The sequence below is a fragment of the Primulina huaijiensis genome, chromosome 12 (genome assembly GCF_012295235.1).
Source record: "Primulina huaijiensis isolate GDHJ02 chromosome 12, ASM1229523v2, whole genome shotgun sequence".
Lineage (NCBI taxonomy): Eukaryota > Viridiplantae > Streptophyta > Magnoliopsida > Lamiales > Gesneriaceae > Primulina > Primulina huaijiensis.
In genome coordinates, this window is record NC_133317.1 from 15,859,594 (window position 1) to 15,878,406 (window position 18,813).

Genomic DNA, 18,813 nt, shown 5'->3' on the forward strand with positions numbered 1-18,813 from the left:
GATATTCTGCGAGAAAGAAGTTTGAGTTTGGATTTGCTCTGTAAATCGAAGTAAGCGTAAAGAAAATTGTAATGGAGCGGGGTGTAGTACATATGCGTGTTATGGTTCAAATTTTGGACACGTATCAGTCCATGAAAATTTGAATAAAAACGTGTTGTTGTGTGATAAAAACGTGGGTCCATGTTTTAAAAAGCTATTCAGTGAAAGACAACAATTAATGCGCACACAAACAGTCACATCACTTATTATGGAATATTTAACGATTAATCAGTTAACTTATTGTAGGAGATCAGTTGGGTCAGCAACTGAGTGATCAGTTGAAAGCTGTTTCAGTTCAGTTGAAGAGTTAACTGACTATTGTATTCTTAGTTAACCATTTAAATTGGATATTCTCCCTCAATAAATGCATATAAATAAAAAAAGGGTCATAAAAACTCAGTCTGGATAAGTCAAAAGCTTTCAGTTGACGAAAGTCTCTTCGTCTTCTTCTATTTTTCCAATATCTGCCTGACTATAAATAAAAGTAAAGACATTAGATGACAACAAATAAGCACAAATGTACAACAAATAAGCACAAATGTCTAGTTCAAGCAGTTCCAACTTCCCTGTTTCTGCATCAACACTCTGTCGATTGGAGAGTTTGAAGAAAACCATAGAGGAATATGTCTGGTTGAAAGTCATGTCCTCTCGGATCAAGGTGCAACAACTCCAGATCGTTTATCTTAACGGAATGGTTCCTACTGCCAGACAAAGGGCTGTTGCAAGAAAATACAAGCGGCGTTTTGAAGTCAGCCAAGTTTCAGATCTTGCCACTGATCAAGTTTTGTTGCATGTGATGCTGAGGAAGGAGTGGAATATGCTCGAAAAGGTCTCCTCTTCAGACTCCTTTAGAAGATTGAATTGACATGATATTTTTAATTGGATATCCCTCTGGCAAGATGCCGTTGAGAGGAAAATGAATCGTGTAACTTGGTTTCGATTTTATTCAAGATAAATGATGTTCCAATTCATTGTTGTCTCTTTACTTATCTGCAAGATTAACTGACATCAATTGACAAATAGTTCACTAACTGAATGGATAATAACTGATAAAAGACTAACTGCTTAAAAGTGAACATCAATTGACATAAAGAATAAAACTGATATATGACTAACTGACTAAAAGTGAACAACAACTGACATATGAACAATAAACTGATATAATTAAGATAAGTCAATTGAACCAAGTATATTGCGAAAGTGAGAAAACTTAGTCTATGGTAACGGTTTAGTGAAAATGTCAGCAGCTTGTAGTTCAGTTGGCACGTATTCCAGTCTGATTGCTTTCTTCAGAGCATGATCTCTGATGAAGTGATGCCTGACATCAACGTGCTTGGTCCTTGAGTGAAGAATTGGATTGTATGTGATCGCAATTGTGCTGGTACTATCACAAAATATGGGAGATTCTTTTGCATTGATTCCATAATCTTTCAGTTGTTGCTAAATCCAGAGCAGTTGGGAACAGCAGCTTCCAGCAGCAAGATATTCTGCTTCAGTTGTGGAAGTAGCTATGGATGTTTGCTTTTTGCTGAACCATGAGATCAGTCGGTCTTCTAGAAACTGACAAGATCCACTGGTGATTTTTCGATCTAGCTTACATCTAGCATAATATGCATATGAATATCTAACTAAATTGAAAAAAGAATCTTTAGCATACCATAATCCCACATTTTGTGTGTCTTTAATATATTTTAAAATGCGCTTGGCAGCAGTAAAATACGATTGCTTAGGAGGATCTGCCTGAAATCTAGCACACATACAAACAACAAATACTATATCAAGACGACTAGCAGTTAGGTACAATAATGAACCTATTAAACCTCTGTAAAGTGTTGTCTCAACTGATATTCTCCCTTGATCATTGTCTAGTTTGATTGATGAACTCATGGGAGTGGTTGCAGCTGAACATGTTTCCATGCCAAATTTCTTAAGCAGTTCCTTTGTATATTTGGTCTGACTGATAAAAATATCAGTTTTCAGTTGCTTCACTCGCAGACCGAGGAAAATGTCAGTTCACCCATCATACTCATCTCGAATTTTTCCTGCATTAACTTAGAAAATTTCACGCATAATTTGGGGTTAGTTGACCCAAAAATAATATCATCAACATAAATTTGAACAAGTAAAATGTGATCATTGTTTGAAAATTTGAACAAGGTCTTCTAAACTGATCCAACAGTAAAATCGTGATCAGTTAGGAATTGTGAAAGTGTTTCATACCAAGCTCTTGGAGCTTGTTTAAGACCATATAAGGCTTTTTTCAAATGATAAAAATCATGAGGAAAAGAGTGATAGATAAAACCTGATGGTTGTTCAACAGAATCTTCTTCTTGCAACTGACCATTCAGAAATGCACTCTTCACGTCGATCTGGTAGACTTTAAAATTCTTGAATGATGCATAGGCAAGGAACATTCTGATTGTTTCCAGTCTTGCAACCGGTGCATAAGTTTCATCGTAGTCAATTCTTTCTCCTTTCCTATATCCTTGCGCTACAAGTATTGCTTTGTTGCTTACAACTTAACCATCTTCGTTTAGTTTGTTTTTGAATACCCATTTTGTACCTATAAAAATTTTAGACATTGGTCTTGGAACTAAGTTCCAGACATTGTTATGGGTAAACTGATTTAGCTCTTCTTGCGTAGAATTTATCCAGTTAGGATCAGCAAGAGCTTCATCAGTTTTCTTTGGTTCCAGTTGTGAGACAAAAGCTGAATGAATAAATAAATTAAGCATTTGATTCTAAGTTCTTACCGGATCAGATGGATTACCTATCACCAATTCTGGTGGATGTGATTTTTTCCTTCTGTACTCATCAACTTTTGTGTCCATTTCGTCAACTGCTTCAATTGGCATCTGGATGTTTTCTTCAGTTTCAGTTGGTGATGTATCAGTTGGTAACTGAATATTTTCATTTTGCTCCACCAACTGATTATAAGTAACAATTTCCTATTCAACTGATTGATCCAGCACTAATCCAGCACTTCTGGGTCTGGTGTTTGAAGGATATTTCGATTAATGTGATTCTCTTCTTCATTATCATCCTCCAAATTAATATCTGTAAGGCAATCAAATAGCTCAACTAGATCAGTTGGCTTATCATTTAGCACCGATTCATCAAAAATAACATGGATAGACTCTTCAACATTAAAAGTGCTTTTGTTAAAAACTTTATAAGCTTGACTAACTGAAAAATAACCAAGAAATATTCCCTCTGCAGATTTAGCATCAAAGGCTTTTAAATGATTTTTGTCATTATCAAGAATAAAACATCTGCAGCCGAATATCTTGAAGTATGAAACCACACTTTTTCGTCCATGCCAGATCTCATATGGTGTTTTCAAATGATTCTTATTAATCATTGATCTGTTCTGAGTGTAACATACATTGTTTACTGCTTCTGCCCAAAATTTTTTAGAAATACCAGAATTAGCAAGCATTGTTCTAGCAGGTTCCTTAAGGGTTCGATTTCTTCTCTCAGCTACACCATTTTGCTGAGGTGTTCTTGCTGCTGAGAGCTCATGCTTGATTCCTGTATTTTCTAAAATTTTTGTGAAAGATTTTGATTGATGAATTCAGTCCCTCGATCAGACCTTATTCATACAATCCCAACTTATTTTTCATTTAAAAGTCTTTTGAAAGGTTAATCAGTTGTGCAACAGTTTGGTCTTTGGATTTGAGAAAAATAACCCAAGTAAATCTTGAAAAATCATCCACGACCACCAAAGTGTATTTCATTCCCCCTAAACTCATTACTGTTATAGGACCAAATAAATCCATATGTAACAGTTCTAAGCATCGGGAAGATGATTTACAACCTTTGTTTTTAAATGAAGATCTTACTTGCTTACCAAACTGACATGCTAAACAAATTTTATCTTTTGAAAAATCTATTTTGGGCAAACCAGTTACAAGATCATGGTTATTCAGATAGGCAATAAACTTAAAGTTTAGATGGTTCAATCTCTTATACTATAACTAGTTTTTTGAAGAATGGCAAGCTTTAAGACAAACTGGTGCGTAAGGTTGTTCAGTCCAACTGACTTTGTAAGTGTTTCTACAACGATTGTCAGTTAGTATGACATCACCAGTTGAGTCTCTAACTGAACAAGTATGTCTGTCGAACTGAACTGAGAAGTTGTTGTCGCATAACTCACTGATGCTAATCAAGTTATACTTCAAATTCTCAATTAGCAAATCATCTTGGATAGTAAAATTACCATGTATAAGCTTATCTTTACCCACACTTTTACCTTTGGAGTTGTCTCTAAAACTGATGTTTGGACCATTATATTTGATCAGTTGTGATAGTAGTTTTGCATCCCCTGTCATATGTCGTGAGCATCCACTGTCCATATACCAAATTGATTCTTTGTTTGTATCTGTCACCTGCAATCACATACAATATATAATTTTGGTACCCACATATATTTGGGTCCTGAACTGATTAGTCCTTTAAGAACACAGACTTGGATCAGTCTAACTGAATTTCTAGTTGTTGTGTTCCAAATGGTATTTCTTGGCTTGTGTGTGCTTCGTTTGTAGTGTGTAGATGAGACAATATGAGCTTTAGCCTTTTTCAACTTGTTATTCAGTCAGTATCCTTTCTGAACTGGCTTGGAGTTATAGTTATAGGAATAGCCATTTGAAAAATTGTTGTTGTACCTTTTAGGTGACCAACTATGTGAAACATTTAGAGTTTTGGGGCTATAACCAACACTATACCTCCTGGCCTTGTTCTCATTTACAGTAGACTGAACCACTTGTTTACTTGGCTCAAATTGTTTTTGTACCACAACCGATTTTACAAAGTGAATATGAAACGACCTCGATTTTTTTTTCTAATCTTAAATCATAAATTCTAAATTTCTAAATAAAATAATTTAACATTATCATGGATCATAATAATTTAACAATTTAAATCTCAAGTTCATAAAATAAAATCCTAAAACATCGACTAATCAAAACTTCATAAATTGACCTTTGAAAAGATCAACTAACAATAAAAATAAATCATACAAATATCTCTAAATAAAATCCTTAACATAAATCTTTAAATCATAAATCTATCTTGCTAGTGCGGAAACATAAAGGCCCTCGGGTGTGTAATGCTGCACTCGATCGACTCAATCGTCACCGCCTACAAAATCATTAAATCCTGCATCATGCAAACCTAGTGAGTCTAAAGACTCATCACGTTCTAAACATAAATACCAAATAATACATATATATTCACATGCATTTAAAAATCATATTTTTATTTAAAATAGCTTTTAAAAATAAATAAACCCTTTAAAATCATTTAAAAATCATTTAAGAATAATTAAATCATAAATCGTAAAATCATTTTAAAATAACTCTAAGCATAAATAAATCATTTAAAATAAGCTTTAAGCATAATTAAATCATTTTAAAAATAGCTTTAATCCTTATCGTAAATCATATATCATAGAATCATTTATTTATCTTAAGCTTTCAATCATATATCATTTTGTGTGAAGTTTGATCCTTGAAAGTGACTAGCTTTTATCCTTTGGTCGACTGCAGTCTTAGCTCCACATGGTCCATGGGGGTGGGCACTAGGCTCCACCATGGAAATACGATCGTCGTGATCCCTCGAGGGCCTTTTCCCATAGACGGGGTCTCTCTGAGGCTTCGGCCAGTAAACGAGGTCCCTCCGGGGCCTTGGCCAGAATATGGGTTCCCTCTAGGGACTTGACCCTCACGTCATCTCCACAAAATCATATATCATATCATTTGTCACATTCAATTCACATCCCTCAAAATATTTTTTCCTTTTCTTTTAAAATCATAAAATAACATAGTTTTCCAAAAATTACATTTTAAACATTATAAATTGCACAACTTTACCATAAATCATAAAAATACATATTATCCTCAAAATCATCATTTTAAATCATATAATATCATTTAACATGCGTTATGATCCTTCGGGACGCTACCAAGCGTTTTAGTATTTTTCCAAGTGTAAAAAGACTGTTTTGTCCTTGGACGTAAAAATTCTCGAATTTATCTTTTTCTCACTTTTAATGAAATGGGGTTATTTTAATTAATTATTTAAGCTTAAATATAATTTTACATAATTTTATGAAGCTTAAAACTAAGTTTTTCGATTAATTCTTTAATTAGCGTTTCGTGCGGCGATAAAATCCCGAATAAATCCAAAACTCATTATTTTGATTTCAAATTTTAAACATAACATTTTTAGTATTTATTCTACCCTTCCAAGTCATGAGCCACACCCGTGGACCTATTGATTCAATTTTTGTTCTTAAATTTTCGAAATTGGCACATTACCGATCAACCCGAGCCATAACCTGATTTACTCGAGCCACGCCCAAGCCAAACCCTAGACAACCCACCTAGGCACCCTACTGAACAAGCCCAAGTCCCTGAACCTAGCCCTAGCTCGCTCAAACCACCTGGAACCTGAAGACCCGAACTGCACCCATGGTGAATCACGCTCAAGAACTCCTAGCCAAACATGGACCCTTCCAGCCTTGCCACCACCGAGCCCCCATGACCCTCACCATTCCTGGACCACGCCCAGACCCTACCCAGACCAGCCCAAGCCTTGGAGCCAAGTAGCGGACCTCCTGAAACAAGAATGAGCTGCGCGCCTCTTCTTCAACGGGAGTGCTTCTTCTCGCGTGGGTCTCCTTGTCTGAGCCACCACCGAGCCCTGTCCCTTCATACCCCTCTCTGAACCATCCTAGAGTACCGACCAGACCACACAGCCCAGCCCCTACCAAGCCGTAGCCCCCTCCCCCCCCTTGCAGTAGACGTGCGTGAACATGCATAGGAGGAGTCCCACTTCGGTGGGACTCCTTCTACAGCCTAGAACTCAAACCCTAGCCGCCCTAGCCTTCGAACTTGACCCTGGACAAGCCCCCAACCAGACCCTGGACAGACCCGTGCCCCATGCAAAGGAACCGAACCATTTGAATTTTGCACAACCATAACACCTACGGCCCTCTTCTCTTTTATTTTTCTTTCACTGTTGTTTCAGCCTATTTCCTTATATCAATTTATCATGTTTTAGTCATGATCAATCATATTTTATCATGTATTGACTGCGTGTCCATTGGAATAAAAAACGATTTCAAAACAAGCGTAGCATCGTTAAAACTTTGAAAAATACGTAACGTATCGTAAAATAATCGAACACCTAATTTTTTTCATCCATAAACAATTAAATCATGCATAATATGCTTTGTATGATGTTAAAAGATTTTAGGAAACATGCCTTTGCTTTATAACGCTCGAAATACGAATACCGAAACGGTGGAAGTTGGTGATGAACGGAGGACGATTTCTATTGTTTTTCTACCCTTTTCTCTTGTCAAAACCCCACCAAAAACCCACTTTGGGATGCACGGGAGTCGGGTGATCGTTGTTGGAAGGAAAAACGATGAAGAAAATTGATGAACGATGGAGAAAAAAAATTTCAAAAATCATCACTTGCAAGAACAAAGATGTTCGGCCGAGTCTTGCCCACTTTCAATTCCATTTACGTGAATTATGTGTGTACGATTCAGTGTGTGTTCGTGTAGGTGTATTTAGGTGTGTGTAGTACTAGGACTCTTATTTATTTATTTATTATCTTCTTTTTTTTAAAAAAAATAAATTATAAAAGGCTTCTTTAATCACTTAATTAATGGGCTTAATTAAGCATAGATTTTTAAATTATAAATTAGGTCCATTAAGCTTTATAAAATTATTAGGCCTCAAATTAAAAGATTTAAAAATATCTATTTAAAAAAAAATCCCTTATAAAATATATAATTACCTTGCTCCCACTATTTAATTTAAATTTGAGCTTAAAAATTTCATAATTCTTAAATTATTTAAAATAATTATTTTCTTAACTAAAAATAAAAATTTAGCTTTAAATCTTTAATACCTTAATCGTCTCCGTTCCTCCGCCTCGACCAACCATCGATATTCGTCTGAAAATCTTTAAATTATGAAAACAATCAAAATTACACAATTAATCATTTAGTCACTCTAAATATATCATTCATGCATCCAAAATAATTTAATTAAAATATTTTAGCAATTTAATAATTTGCATGCATGCGGTTTACGTAGACTGATTTTTCGGACGTTATTTCTCTTTGCTTATGTTCAGCTTTGGATGAGTATCACTGGTGAACGTTTCATCTTGGTTGCTGAACCCTAAGCCTGTTTTATCATCAACTGATTTTTGCTTACTTTGCATTTCAGTTAACGAAGCTGATGAGTTATTCTATGCTTTAATCAGCTCAGTTTGCTTTTAGTTCTCAAGCGCCAATTGTTGAATCATTAACTGATTCTTGCTTCTTTCAGCATTGAGTTCAGCAATCTCCCGTTTAAGACTCAACAAATCAACTGATTCATCAGTTTCAGTTTTATTGTCTTTGGGATCAGTTTGCTTTGCTCTGGCCTTCGCAAAAGATAAGGCAAGCTTGTGATACTCATTAACCATGTCGTGAAGTGTAGAAATGAGTTCTTCTCGTGTGAAATCAGTTGAGCTAAAGACAAATACCTGCTGACTAGTTGACTCCAGTTTGTGTCAGCTGCCATCAGACACTTGACTTCTTCATTATCGTCACTGGAGCTGCTCAAGATTTCCGGTTCTGAATCACTGCGAGATTATGCCCATTTCGACTTGCTTTCCTCAGCTAGAAGCACCTCATGCTTTTTTTGTAAGCTTTCTTGTCATCTCTTGATCTTCTATTGTGCTCATGAGGTTTCTTTCTTTTTTAAGTTGAACCTCGACTGTCCTTCTTTGGCTTGAGATTGACAGCAATAAAATGACCAGTTTTGCCACAGTTGTAGCAAGCATTAGGTTCTTCTTTAGAGTGATTATTCTGGTATTGTCTTTCGAAGTTTCCCTGGCCTCTTCTCATTAATCTTTCAAACTTTTTGACAAACAATGACATTGCATCATTACTCAGCTGATCACCAGATTTGTCAACTGAACCAGTTGGTTCCAGTTTGACAGCAGTTAAGGCACTTGTGGCAGCTGGTGTAGAAGGTTCTACTTCTCTGGTTTGTAATTCAAACTCGTAGGCCTTTAGATCAGCAAACAAATCATGAAGTTCGACCTTGTTAAGATCTTTGATTCTCGCATTGCCATGGTCTTGACATCCCATTCTTTGGGAAGAACTATGACCACTTTTAGTGCCACTTCTTTATTTGAATACACCTTTCCAAGTGCACTCAGCTCCTTTACAATACCACTGATTCTTTCATCATATTCATGCATGGATTCACCAACTTTCATCTTGATATTATCAATTTTTTGAACAGCAACTGATAGTTTAGTCTCCTTGGTTTGCTCATTGCCTTCGCATAACTGAATCAGGTTCTCCCATATCTCTTTAGCAGTTCTGCACATTTTTATTTTGGTGAAAGTGACTTTATCCAATGTTTTGTATAGGATGTCCTTAGCCACATTGTCCAGGTTGGCTTTCCTCTTGTCTTCAGTTGTCCATTCCTCTCTGGGCTTTTCAATACGTTGTGGTGCCCCTTCAGTTAGCGCAACAACTGTATTAGCTTTTAAAATTTTCATGGGTCCATCAGTGATAATGTACCACATGTTGTCGTCTTGTGCTTATAAATGACCCTGCATTCTGATTTTCCAATCATCGAAATCTTCTCTAGAAAACATAAGAATTTTGTTGAATGAAGACATGATAATCAGTTTAGTGTATAAGAATATTCAAGAAAAAGATTCAACTGCTCTGATACCACTTGATAGGATCAGTTATGAGCTGAAAAGGTGTTTAGAGGGGGGAGGGGTTGAATAAACACTTAACGATTTTCACAGTTTTTTGTAATATTGAGTCAGTTTCGTGATAAACTGAAACTCGGGAATCTTGTCAGTCGATATCAGTTAGTTAACACACATTGTGCGGAAATAAACTGACTGAAAGATAGAATATAAACTGAAATAAGAACACAAAGATTTTATGGAAGTTCGGAGATTTCAATCACTCCTATGTCACCCTTTCTATCACAAAGATATGATTTTTACTAAAAGATTTTGATCGATACAAACAATTGCAAAGACCCACTTCAGTCTTGAACTTAACACTGCCAAACTGAAACTATTAGTTTACAAATGAAATTCTCAGTATTCAACTTGACTTGAAAAAAATTTAGCACAACTGATCTCTTTAAGATCAAGTTTTACAACAGCAAGGTTTGTGCTAGAAAAGCTCGAAGTATAGCCTGAGTGCTATCAGTAAATACAATAAGTGTGAGCTTTGAATCTTAGTATATATTCAGTAGAATGATTGCAAGTGAGCCGGATATCTTTTGTTGCTTCGTCTTTGCTATTTATAGGCTTCTCTTCTAACGGTAACAATTAATACAATTTGAATCTTTTATTTATTCGTTGTTTGCCATGTAAACATTCCTCTGACATTCGTACACTGCAGCTTTTTCTGAAATGCGACACTCTCACTATTAGTTGCAGTCTGCTTGTACTGTTGTCGGTTGAAAGTCTTAATTCTTGACGTGTTCAGTTGAAAGATCAGCTGTAAAATAATAGCTGATAAGCTTACAAATGTATGTAGAGACTGATCAGTTTCCAACTGATCAGTCAGTTTTCTGCGAAGTTCAGTCCAGCTGGTTCAGTTGCCCTTGATTATCTTCGCATTAATCTTCAGATAAGGCAACTGTCAGTTCGCATATTTTGATCAGTTACTGCCGGTCTTCTCGATCAGTTAGTTCGATATAATAAACGTTCAGTTTGTCAAATCACCGAAATTTAGTTTCCAACACAATGTAAGTCTACAAATGTGACATTTACAAAAACTCGACCAGCTCGACACAATGTAAGTCCAGGAATGTGGCATTCTCCAAAGCCCGGTATACTAGGCACAATGTTAGTCCACGAATGTGGAATTCACAAAAGCCCGACCAGCTCGACACAATGCAAGTCCATGAAAGTGGCATTCACCAAAGCCCGAGCAGTTCAGCATTCATAAGTCTGACAAAATTTGACCGTTGAAGAAAAGCCCGACCTTACGCTCGACATCGTTAATGGGTTTCATGCCCATAAATTATTTATTTGAGCTCAGTCCTTTGTAAAGTATATTCCATGGGTCTTTATACAGGATCGAGTAGAAGTCCTACTCTGATTTCCGACTTAGGGCTTAGCCAAATTTTGGTTTCAACTTATATGTTTTTGGGTGACAATCCTGCTCGGGTTTTCGACTTATTACTTAGCCAAATCTTGGTTTCAAGTTATAAGGAACCAACTTTCTTGGGTTCTCACGCTACAAGAAAACTGGTTTTTTGCGGCACGACATTAACGGCGTGCATTAAAAGCACGCCGTTAATATAATTTTTAAAGGCGTGCTTTAAAATGCACGCCGTTAATGTGGTTGCACCTTATACCAATCACGACGTGCAGAACAAGAACGCTGTAAATATATTTATCAACGACGTACCGAAAAGTGTGCTGTTAAAGTATTTTATTTCAACGGCGTGCATTTAGTAAGCTGTTAAAACTCATATTTACGGCACGCAATGCATGCTGTTAATATTGGCAATAAAATTAATACTTTACAATTGAGGCGCCAAATCTCCAAATAANTGAGGCGCCAAATCCCCAAATAATCGCGCCTTTCTTTTTTTTTTTCTNAAGGAATTAGTTCACTAAATTATGTAAAGAATAAGTAAGGCTTTTAAGGGTTATAAATTTAGTAAATAATCAACAATTTCCCTTCATTTTTACACCAAATTTCGGCCACCCTTATGTCTAGACAACATCTCTTTGCCACCTCACCTTTGACCCTTTCTTTGTATTTAATTAGTAGGATAATTCTTTTATTTTTGGGAGCACCATTTAATTAATGATCAACCTCATCCTCACCTAGTCTAGATGGTATTATGATCGGCCACCTCACCCCAACAAGCACCAACAAATCATTTGATATCAAACAAGAATTCAAATTTCAAAAAAGAGTAGACTTGGTCTTGATATTTTCTCCCTATATTTTGCACACATTCTCCTCACCCTCTTAACCACCATTCCCCCTCCATAAGTCTCGAAATTCAGAGTGTTTGTGGAGAGAAAAATCGTGGCTAGAACTTGAGAAAACTAGAGAGAAAATTTAGTAGAAGAAAAAGAAAGAAGATCACTCCACCTCCTCCGCGCCGGATCGTCTCGTTCTTTCGTTTTCTATGAAAACGAAACCAGGCATGCATATATTTTTCCTTGACTCTTCAATCAAGTCATACTATCATCATTTTGATGTTTCATGATCATCCTTTCATGTACAAACCGAAATATTGATGAATCATTTTCAAAAAGGTAGTGCAGATTTTTGTTGCCTTCACTCTATGCTTCACGGTTTGTTTGTTTTGTGGGTTTCAGGTATTGGTTCGATTCCAGGCTCCCAAGGCGACATCTAGACATGTAATAGGATGTATTAGGATCACTTTGGTCCATTCATTCGAGCCCCACACCCACTGGAAACAAGAAATGACAGCAGCTTCCCATTCTTGCCATATTGAGTTTCGATTTTCTCATGTTGCTGTCAAAGGGAAATGAATCTGATCTTGGCTGCCCTAAGGGCTTATAGCCATGGTTGGATCACTTCCCTAGCATGTCTAAGACGTGACTAAGTCGCCCTTTTGGTGGCTCGGTCCATGGTTACTCGGTTTTCAACTAAAACATCAAGAACAGCCCTTACCCCATTTCGGCCCTTCATTTTTACAGCATGTGTCATTTTGGTTTGGTGGATGGTGTGGATCTTGGTTGGCCTATGGCCCTTAGCCACGGTTCATACCATGCCCCTAGATGTCTAGATCGTGTCATGGTCAATCAAATGGCCATTGGAACGATTCGTGACAGCAAAACAAAAGCAATGCATCCTACGTGCAGAATTTGTTCTCGGTTGTAACGTTTGGGTCGTTGCTGGAATATTTCGAATTGTGGCTGGTCTAAAGCCCTTAGCCATGGTTCAAATCATTCCTTGGGATGTTGGTAAGAGATTTTGGTCGGTGGTTCAAGCCCCAATGGCCATTAGTCTCGCAAACGACACAAGAAACCAAAGCACAGCTGCTGTATTTCTGGACAGCAACTTGCTGTGACGGTTCAGTGGCTCGTTCGAGTTCTCGGTTGGCTTTTAGCCCATGGCCTTGGACTGGACAGTACCTCACCGAGTTAGGAAGGTCATGTTTTTGGCCGTTCGTGATTCGGATCATTTTTGAGGTCGTACGAGAATTTACGGTGCGATGTGCCAAATTGACTCTCGAAAGAGCGTTTCATGTTTTGGCCTCCATTCACCTAGATTTCGGCCCTCACCATTTTAGGAGCATTATTTGATCATTTTAGACGTATTTTAATCATGACTACATGATGGTTCAGTGTTGGTTCGGGTTGGCTCGGAGTCATGATTTAATACGAAGTCGGTAGGCGTAATTGTCACATTTTTTAAGGTTATTGTATAGTTTGGTCCCATAAATCTATTGCATATTTTTCATGGCATATTTAGGTTGCAGCGAGCCTGGGAGCGATCCAATCCAAGCAGTAAAATGGGTACAGGATATTTAATTCAGTTATTTAATTATATTACGTGCAAAAATACAAATTTTGAGATTTATGCGATATTGCTTGTGGTCACTTTACTATCATGCTTAAGTCCGGTCCCCAGTATCGGCCCGGTCACCAGTTACCGGTCAGTTCAGTTGTTTCACCCAGTACTGTGGCAGTAGTCTGATCAGACGTAAATCCGATCCCCAGTATCGGTCCGGTCACCAGTATCGGTCAGCTCAGTTCAGTTCAGTTCAGGGACCACTTGCGTAGACCATAATCTCACAGAAAATTATTATATGCTATTTCAGTACAGGGCTCCAAGGAGCAAACAGTTTCACTATGATTTTCAGTTCAGCTATGCACGTATTATAATTAATCATGACACGACATTTTACGATATGCCTCATGACATGAAATTTTACTCCCATGCAATTTTACTATATTTACTCGTTATTTACGATATATGCATGTTGAGTCTTTAGACTCACTAGACTTGATTGTTGTAGGTACTGATGATGTCGGGATCGAGGGCGGGGACCAGTGAGCTAGCTCGAGTCGGCAGTAGTGGCACCCGAGGACCTCAGTTTCAGCACTTGCCATTTTGATGCTCAAATATTTTATTAGTTATTGAATACTTTAACTTGTTATTTTGGCAAGTAATAATTTCTTCCGCTGCTGTTTTGAACGTTAAATATTTTATCAGTTTTTGGTATGAATGAGGCACTCCATTTATTTTAAAAGAAAAATTTTAAATTTTCCGCAAATTTTCAAGTAAGGATTTTTAGGCCTCTACATCTGGTATCAGAGCAATGGTTCTGTAAAGGGTTGCACTACTACTGACCGCGAGAAGCTCATGAAGTCACGTCGTCGGTCTGTAAGTTTTACAGTTACGCATTTTATTTAAAGCATGAATTATTTAACAGCATGTTTACATGAAATGTTTTACTTCCATATTTATGTTATTGTTCAGTACTTAAATTTAAATAAATTATGGAATTATGCATGTTAGTTACGTATGGGTTATGTATGGAACAGTATGCCCCCTAGACGCATTCTCGAGCGCACTATAAATGAGGAGCCTCGCCAGGAGGACAGGGAGGAGCAGAGGCAGGAGAGAGACTTACCACCTCCACCACCACCGGACATGAATGCCCAGATGCTAGCTGGGATGACTCGGTTCTTCGCGCAGTTTGCGGAGAACAATGCTGTGGCGACCAGGCCGACAGAGCCTGAGGCAGTATACGAGAGATTCATGAAGATGCGTCCAAAGGAGTTTTCTGGGACGACGGACCCCATGGTTGCCGAGGGCTGGATCAAGTCCCTCGAGGTTATTTTCGAGTTCATGGAGCTTGGAGATGCAGATCGAGTTCGTTGTGCCTCTTATCTGTTCGGAGGAGATGCCCGCTTATGGTGGGAAGGAGCTTCAGTAGCCCTTAACTTGGCTACCCTGTCATGGACACGTTTCACGGAGGTATTCTACTGCAAATATTTTACGGAGGAGGTGCGCACCAGGTTGACCACAGAGTTCATGGGCCTGAGACAGGGGGATATGACTGTTACGGAGTTCATCCGTAAGTTTGAGAGGGGTTGTCATTTTGTACCCCTGATCGCGAATGATGCTAGAGCCAAGTTGATGAATTTCTTGGTGGGTTTACGGCCGATCTTGCGCCGTGATGTTAGGGTGTCTGACCCTACTTCTTATGAGGTCGCTGTCTCCAAAGCCTTAGCCGCAGAGCAGGATCAGCGGGACATCGAGAGAGACCGTTAGGGCAAGCGCCCAATCCAGGTACCACACCGCCCTCCTCCTCAGCAGCATCAGCATCAGCATAAGAGATCGCATTACGGGCCGCCCAGAAACAGAGGAGGAACCCAGCAGCAGCAGCAGGGACGTGTCGTCCCGAGGACCTTTGAGCACCCAGTCTGTCCCAAGTGCTCACGTCGTCATCCGGGAGCATGCATGTTTGGCTCAGGGAAATGTTTTAAGTGTGGCAGCACGGACCACATGCTACGGCAGTGCCCCCGGAAGAATCTGCCTACCCAAGGCAGAGTTTTTGCTCTCCATGCTGCGGAGACGAACCCTGATACCATGCTGATGACAGGTACCTTACAGTTTTAAGTTACATTTGCATTCCAATGTTTTGGGAATCGGGATTAAGATTTTGAACTTAGAATTGCGATAGGATTGCATGCTCTACTCAGTATTATTTTCGGGATTTAGTTAGAAGAACTGTGACCTTTGCATGTCTATAAGCTCAGCTCTTGTGATTATTTGGGTTCAGCTTAGTGTTCCGAACTTTCAGGGAGAATTTTCATAGCTGGCTCAGCTACCAAAGCCCTGATAGATTCAGGGGCTACCCACTCATTTATTTCAGAGGTCTTTGCAAACTTTCTCAAAGTTAAGACCATCGGGCTAGATGTAGCCTATTCGGTGTCATTGCCTTCGGGAGAGGAGATGACCGCCACCAGCGTGATCCGAGACATAGACCTTGAGCTGCATGGAAATCTTGTTTATGCGGATCTCATCTTATTGCCGATGCCAGAGTTTGACATCATTCTGGGGATGGACTGGCTATCGCGGAACAGAGTTTTGATCGACTTTCAGCGGAGATCCATTCTAGTTCGACCGCCTGGGATGACTCAGTTCTTATTTGAGCCGGACAGGTACTTTCCTTTACCGCGCATTATTCCATATGTTCAGGCTAGAAAGCTCATGCATAGAGGGTGTCGGGCATTTTTAGCAACTTTTATATCTGTCCCCGAGGCACCCAGTCAGTCAGCCTCAGATGTTCCGATTGTTAGAGACTTCGTAGACGTTTTCCCTGAGGACGTCTCTGGTGTTCCACCTGAGAGAGAGGTGGAGTTTTCCATCGAGCTTATGCCAGGTACGGCTCCGATCTCAAAAGCGCCGTATCGACTAGCCCCGACAGAGATGGCAGAGCTTAAGAAGCAGATTCAGGAACTTCTTGACAAGGAGTTCATTCGCCCTAGTTTCTCACCTTGGGGCGCGCCAGTCTTGTTTGTTAAGAAGAAGGATGGCTCGATGAGACTTTGTATTGACTATCGGGAGTTGAACAGTGTTACAGTGAAGAATAAATACCCACTTCCGAGGATTTAGGATCTGTTTGACCAGTTGCAAGGAGCTTCGATTTTCTCTAAGATAGATCTGCGTTCCGGTTATCACCAGTTGAGAGTGAGAGATGCTGATGTTTCGAAGACAGCTTTCAGGACTCGTTATGGCCACTACGAGTTCCTTGTGATGCCGTTCGGTTTGACGAATGCGCCAGCGATCTTCATGGATCTCATGAATCGCGTAAATCAGCCGTACCTCGATCAGTTCGTGATAGTATTCATAGACGACATCCTCGTCTACTCCAAGAATCGGGAGGATCACAGCAGGCATCTGACTACAGTGTTGCAGACATTGCAGAAGCACAAACTATTCTCAAAGTTCAGTAAATGCGAATTCTGGTGGGAGAAGGTGGCGTTCTTAGGCCACATTGTTTCTAGCAGTGGTATTGAGGTGGACCCAGCGAAAGTTGCAGCAGTCAGAGATTGGGTAATGCCTCAGAATGCATCCGAGATCCGCAGTTTTCTTGGTCTAGCAGGATATTACCGGAAGTTCATCAAGGAATTCTCCTTGATTGCAGTTCCACTCACAGCAGTGACAAAGAAGAATGTGAAATTTGTTTGGAGCGAGGAGTGTCTGAAGAGATTCGACACTTTGAAGCAAGCTCTTATCTCAGCACCAATTTTGGCCATGCCGTCAGGGCTCGGTGAGTTTGTTCTGTATACCGATGCTTCGAAGCTCGGTCTTGGCGCCGTATTGATGCAGCATGGGAAGGTGATAGCTTATGCTTCTAGACAGCTGAAAACTCATGAGAACAACTACCCTACCCATGATCTAAAGTTGGCCGCCGTGGTTTTTGCTTTGAAGATTTGGAGGCATTATCTGTATGGAGAGAAGTGCCAGATCTTTACCGACCACAAGAGCCTCAAGTATTTCTTTACGCAGAAGGAGCTGAACATGCGTCAGAGGCGTTGGTTGGAGCTTGTGAAGGACTATGACTGTGACATTAGCTACCACCAGGGTAAAGCTAATGTAGTTGCGGATGCATTGAGCAGAAAATTCGCAGTGATGGCTCATTTGACGATTCAGAGACCTTTTCAGATTGAGATACAGAGGTTTGATCTAAAGTCATATTCTCGAGGTAGAGTTCCTCGTCTATCTACCTTGACTATCCAGTCTTCGCTCATTGACCGTATTCGCAGTAGTCAATCAGCAGATGAGCAGTTGGCAAAGTGGAAGCAGAGAGATGAGGCCCAGGGCAGTGTTTTGTATTCAGTTAGTGACGGTATTGTGAGATACAGAGACAGGATATGGGTTCCTAGCAGTGATTCTATCCGAGCAGATATCTTATCAGAAGCCCATATGTCACCGTACTCTATTCATCCAGGGAGTACGAAGATGTACAAAGATCTACAGCTATTGTATTGGTGGCCTAGGATGAAGAAAGACATCAGACGATTTTTATCCGAGTGTCTGACTTGCCAATTAGTGAAGGCCGAGCATCAGAGACCAGCAGGTTTGCTCAAGCCTCTTCCTATTCCCGAGTGGAAGTGGGAGAACGTTACCATGGATTTTGTGACAGGATTGCCGAAGTCAGCCAGAGGATCGAATGCTATCTGGGTGATTGTAGATCGTCTTACCAAATCAGCGCACTTCTTGCCTATTAAGACGACTTTCACTATGGTTCAGTATGCGGAGTTGTATATCCGAGAGATAGTCCGACTTCACGGCATTCCAGTTTCTATCGTGTCTGACAGAGATCCCCGATTTACTTCCTCGTTTTGGAAGAGTTTGCATTCGACCATGGGTACGAAGTTGCTGTTTAGCACAGCTTTCCATCCGCAGACAGATGGGCAGTCAGAGCGAGTTATTCAGATCTTGGAGGATCTTCTCCGTGCTTGCGTCATTGACTTCTCAGGGAGTTGGGAGTCGAACTTGCCATTGGTAGAGTTCACCTATAACAACAGCTTTCAGTCGTCTATAGGAATGGCTCCGTATGAAGCACTATATGGTCGCAAGTGCAGATCTCCTGTTCATTGGGATGAAGTAGGAGAGAGAGCAGAGTTGGGTCCAGAGATTATACAGCAGACTGTTGATGTAGTAGCCCGGATCCGTGATAGAATGAGGACTGCTCAGAGTCGACAGAAGAG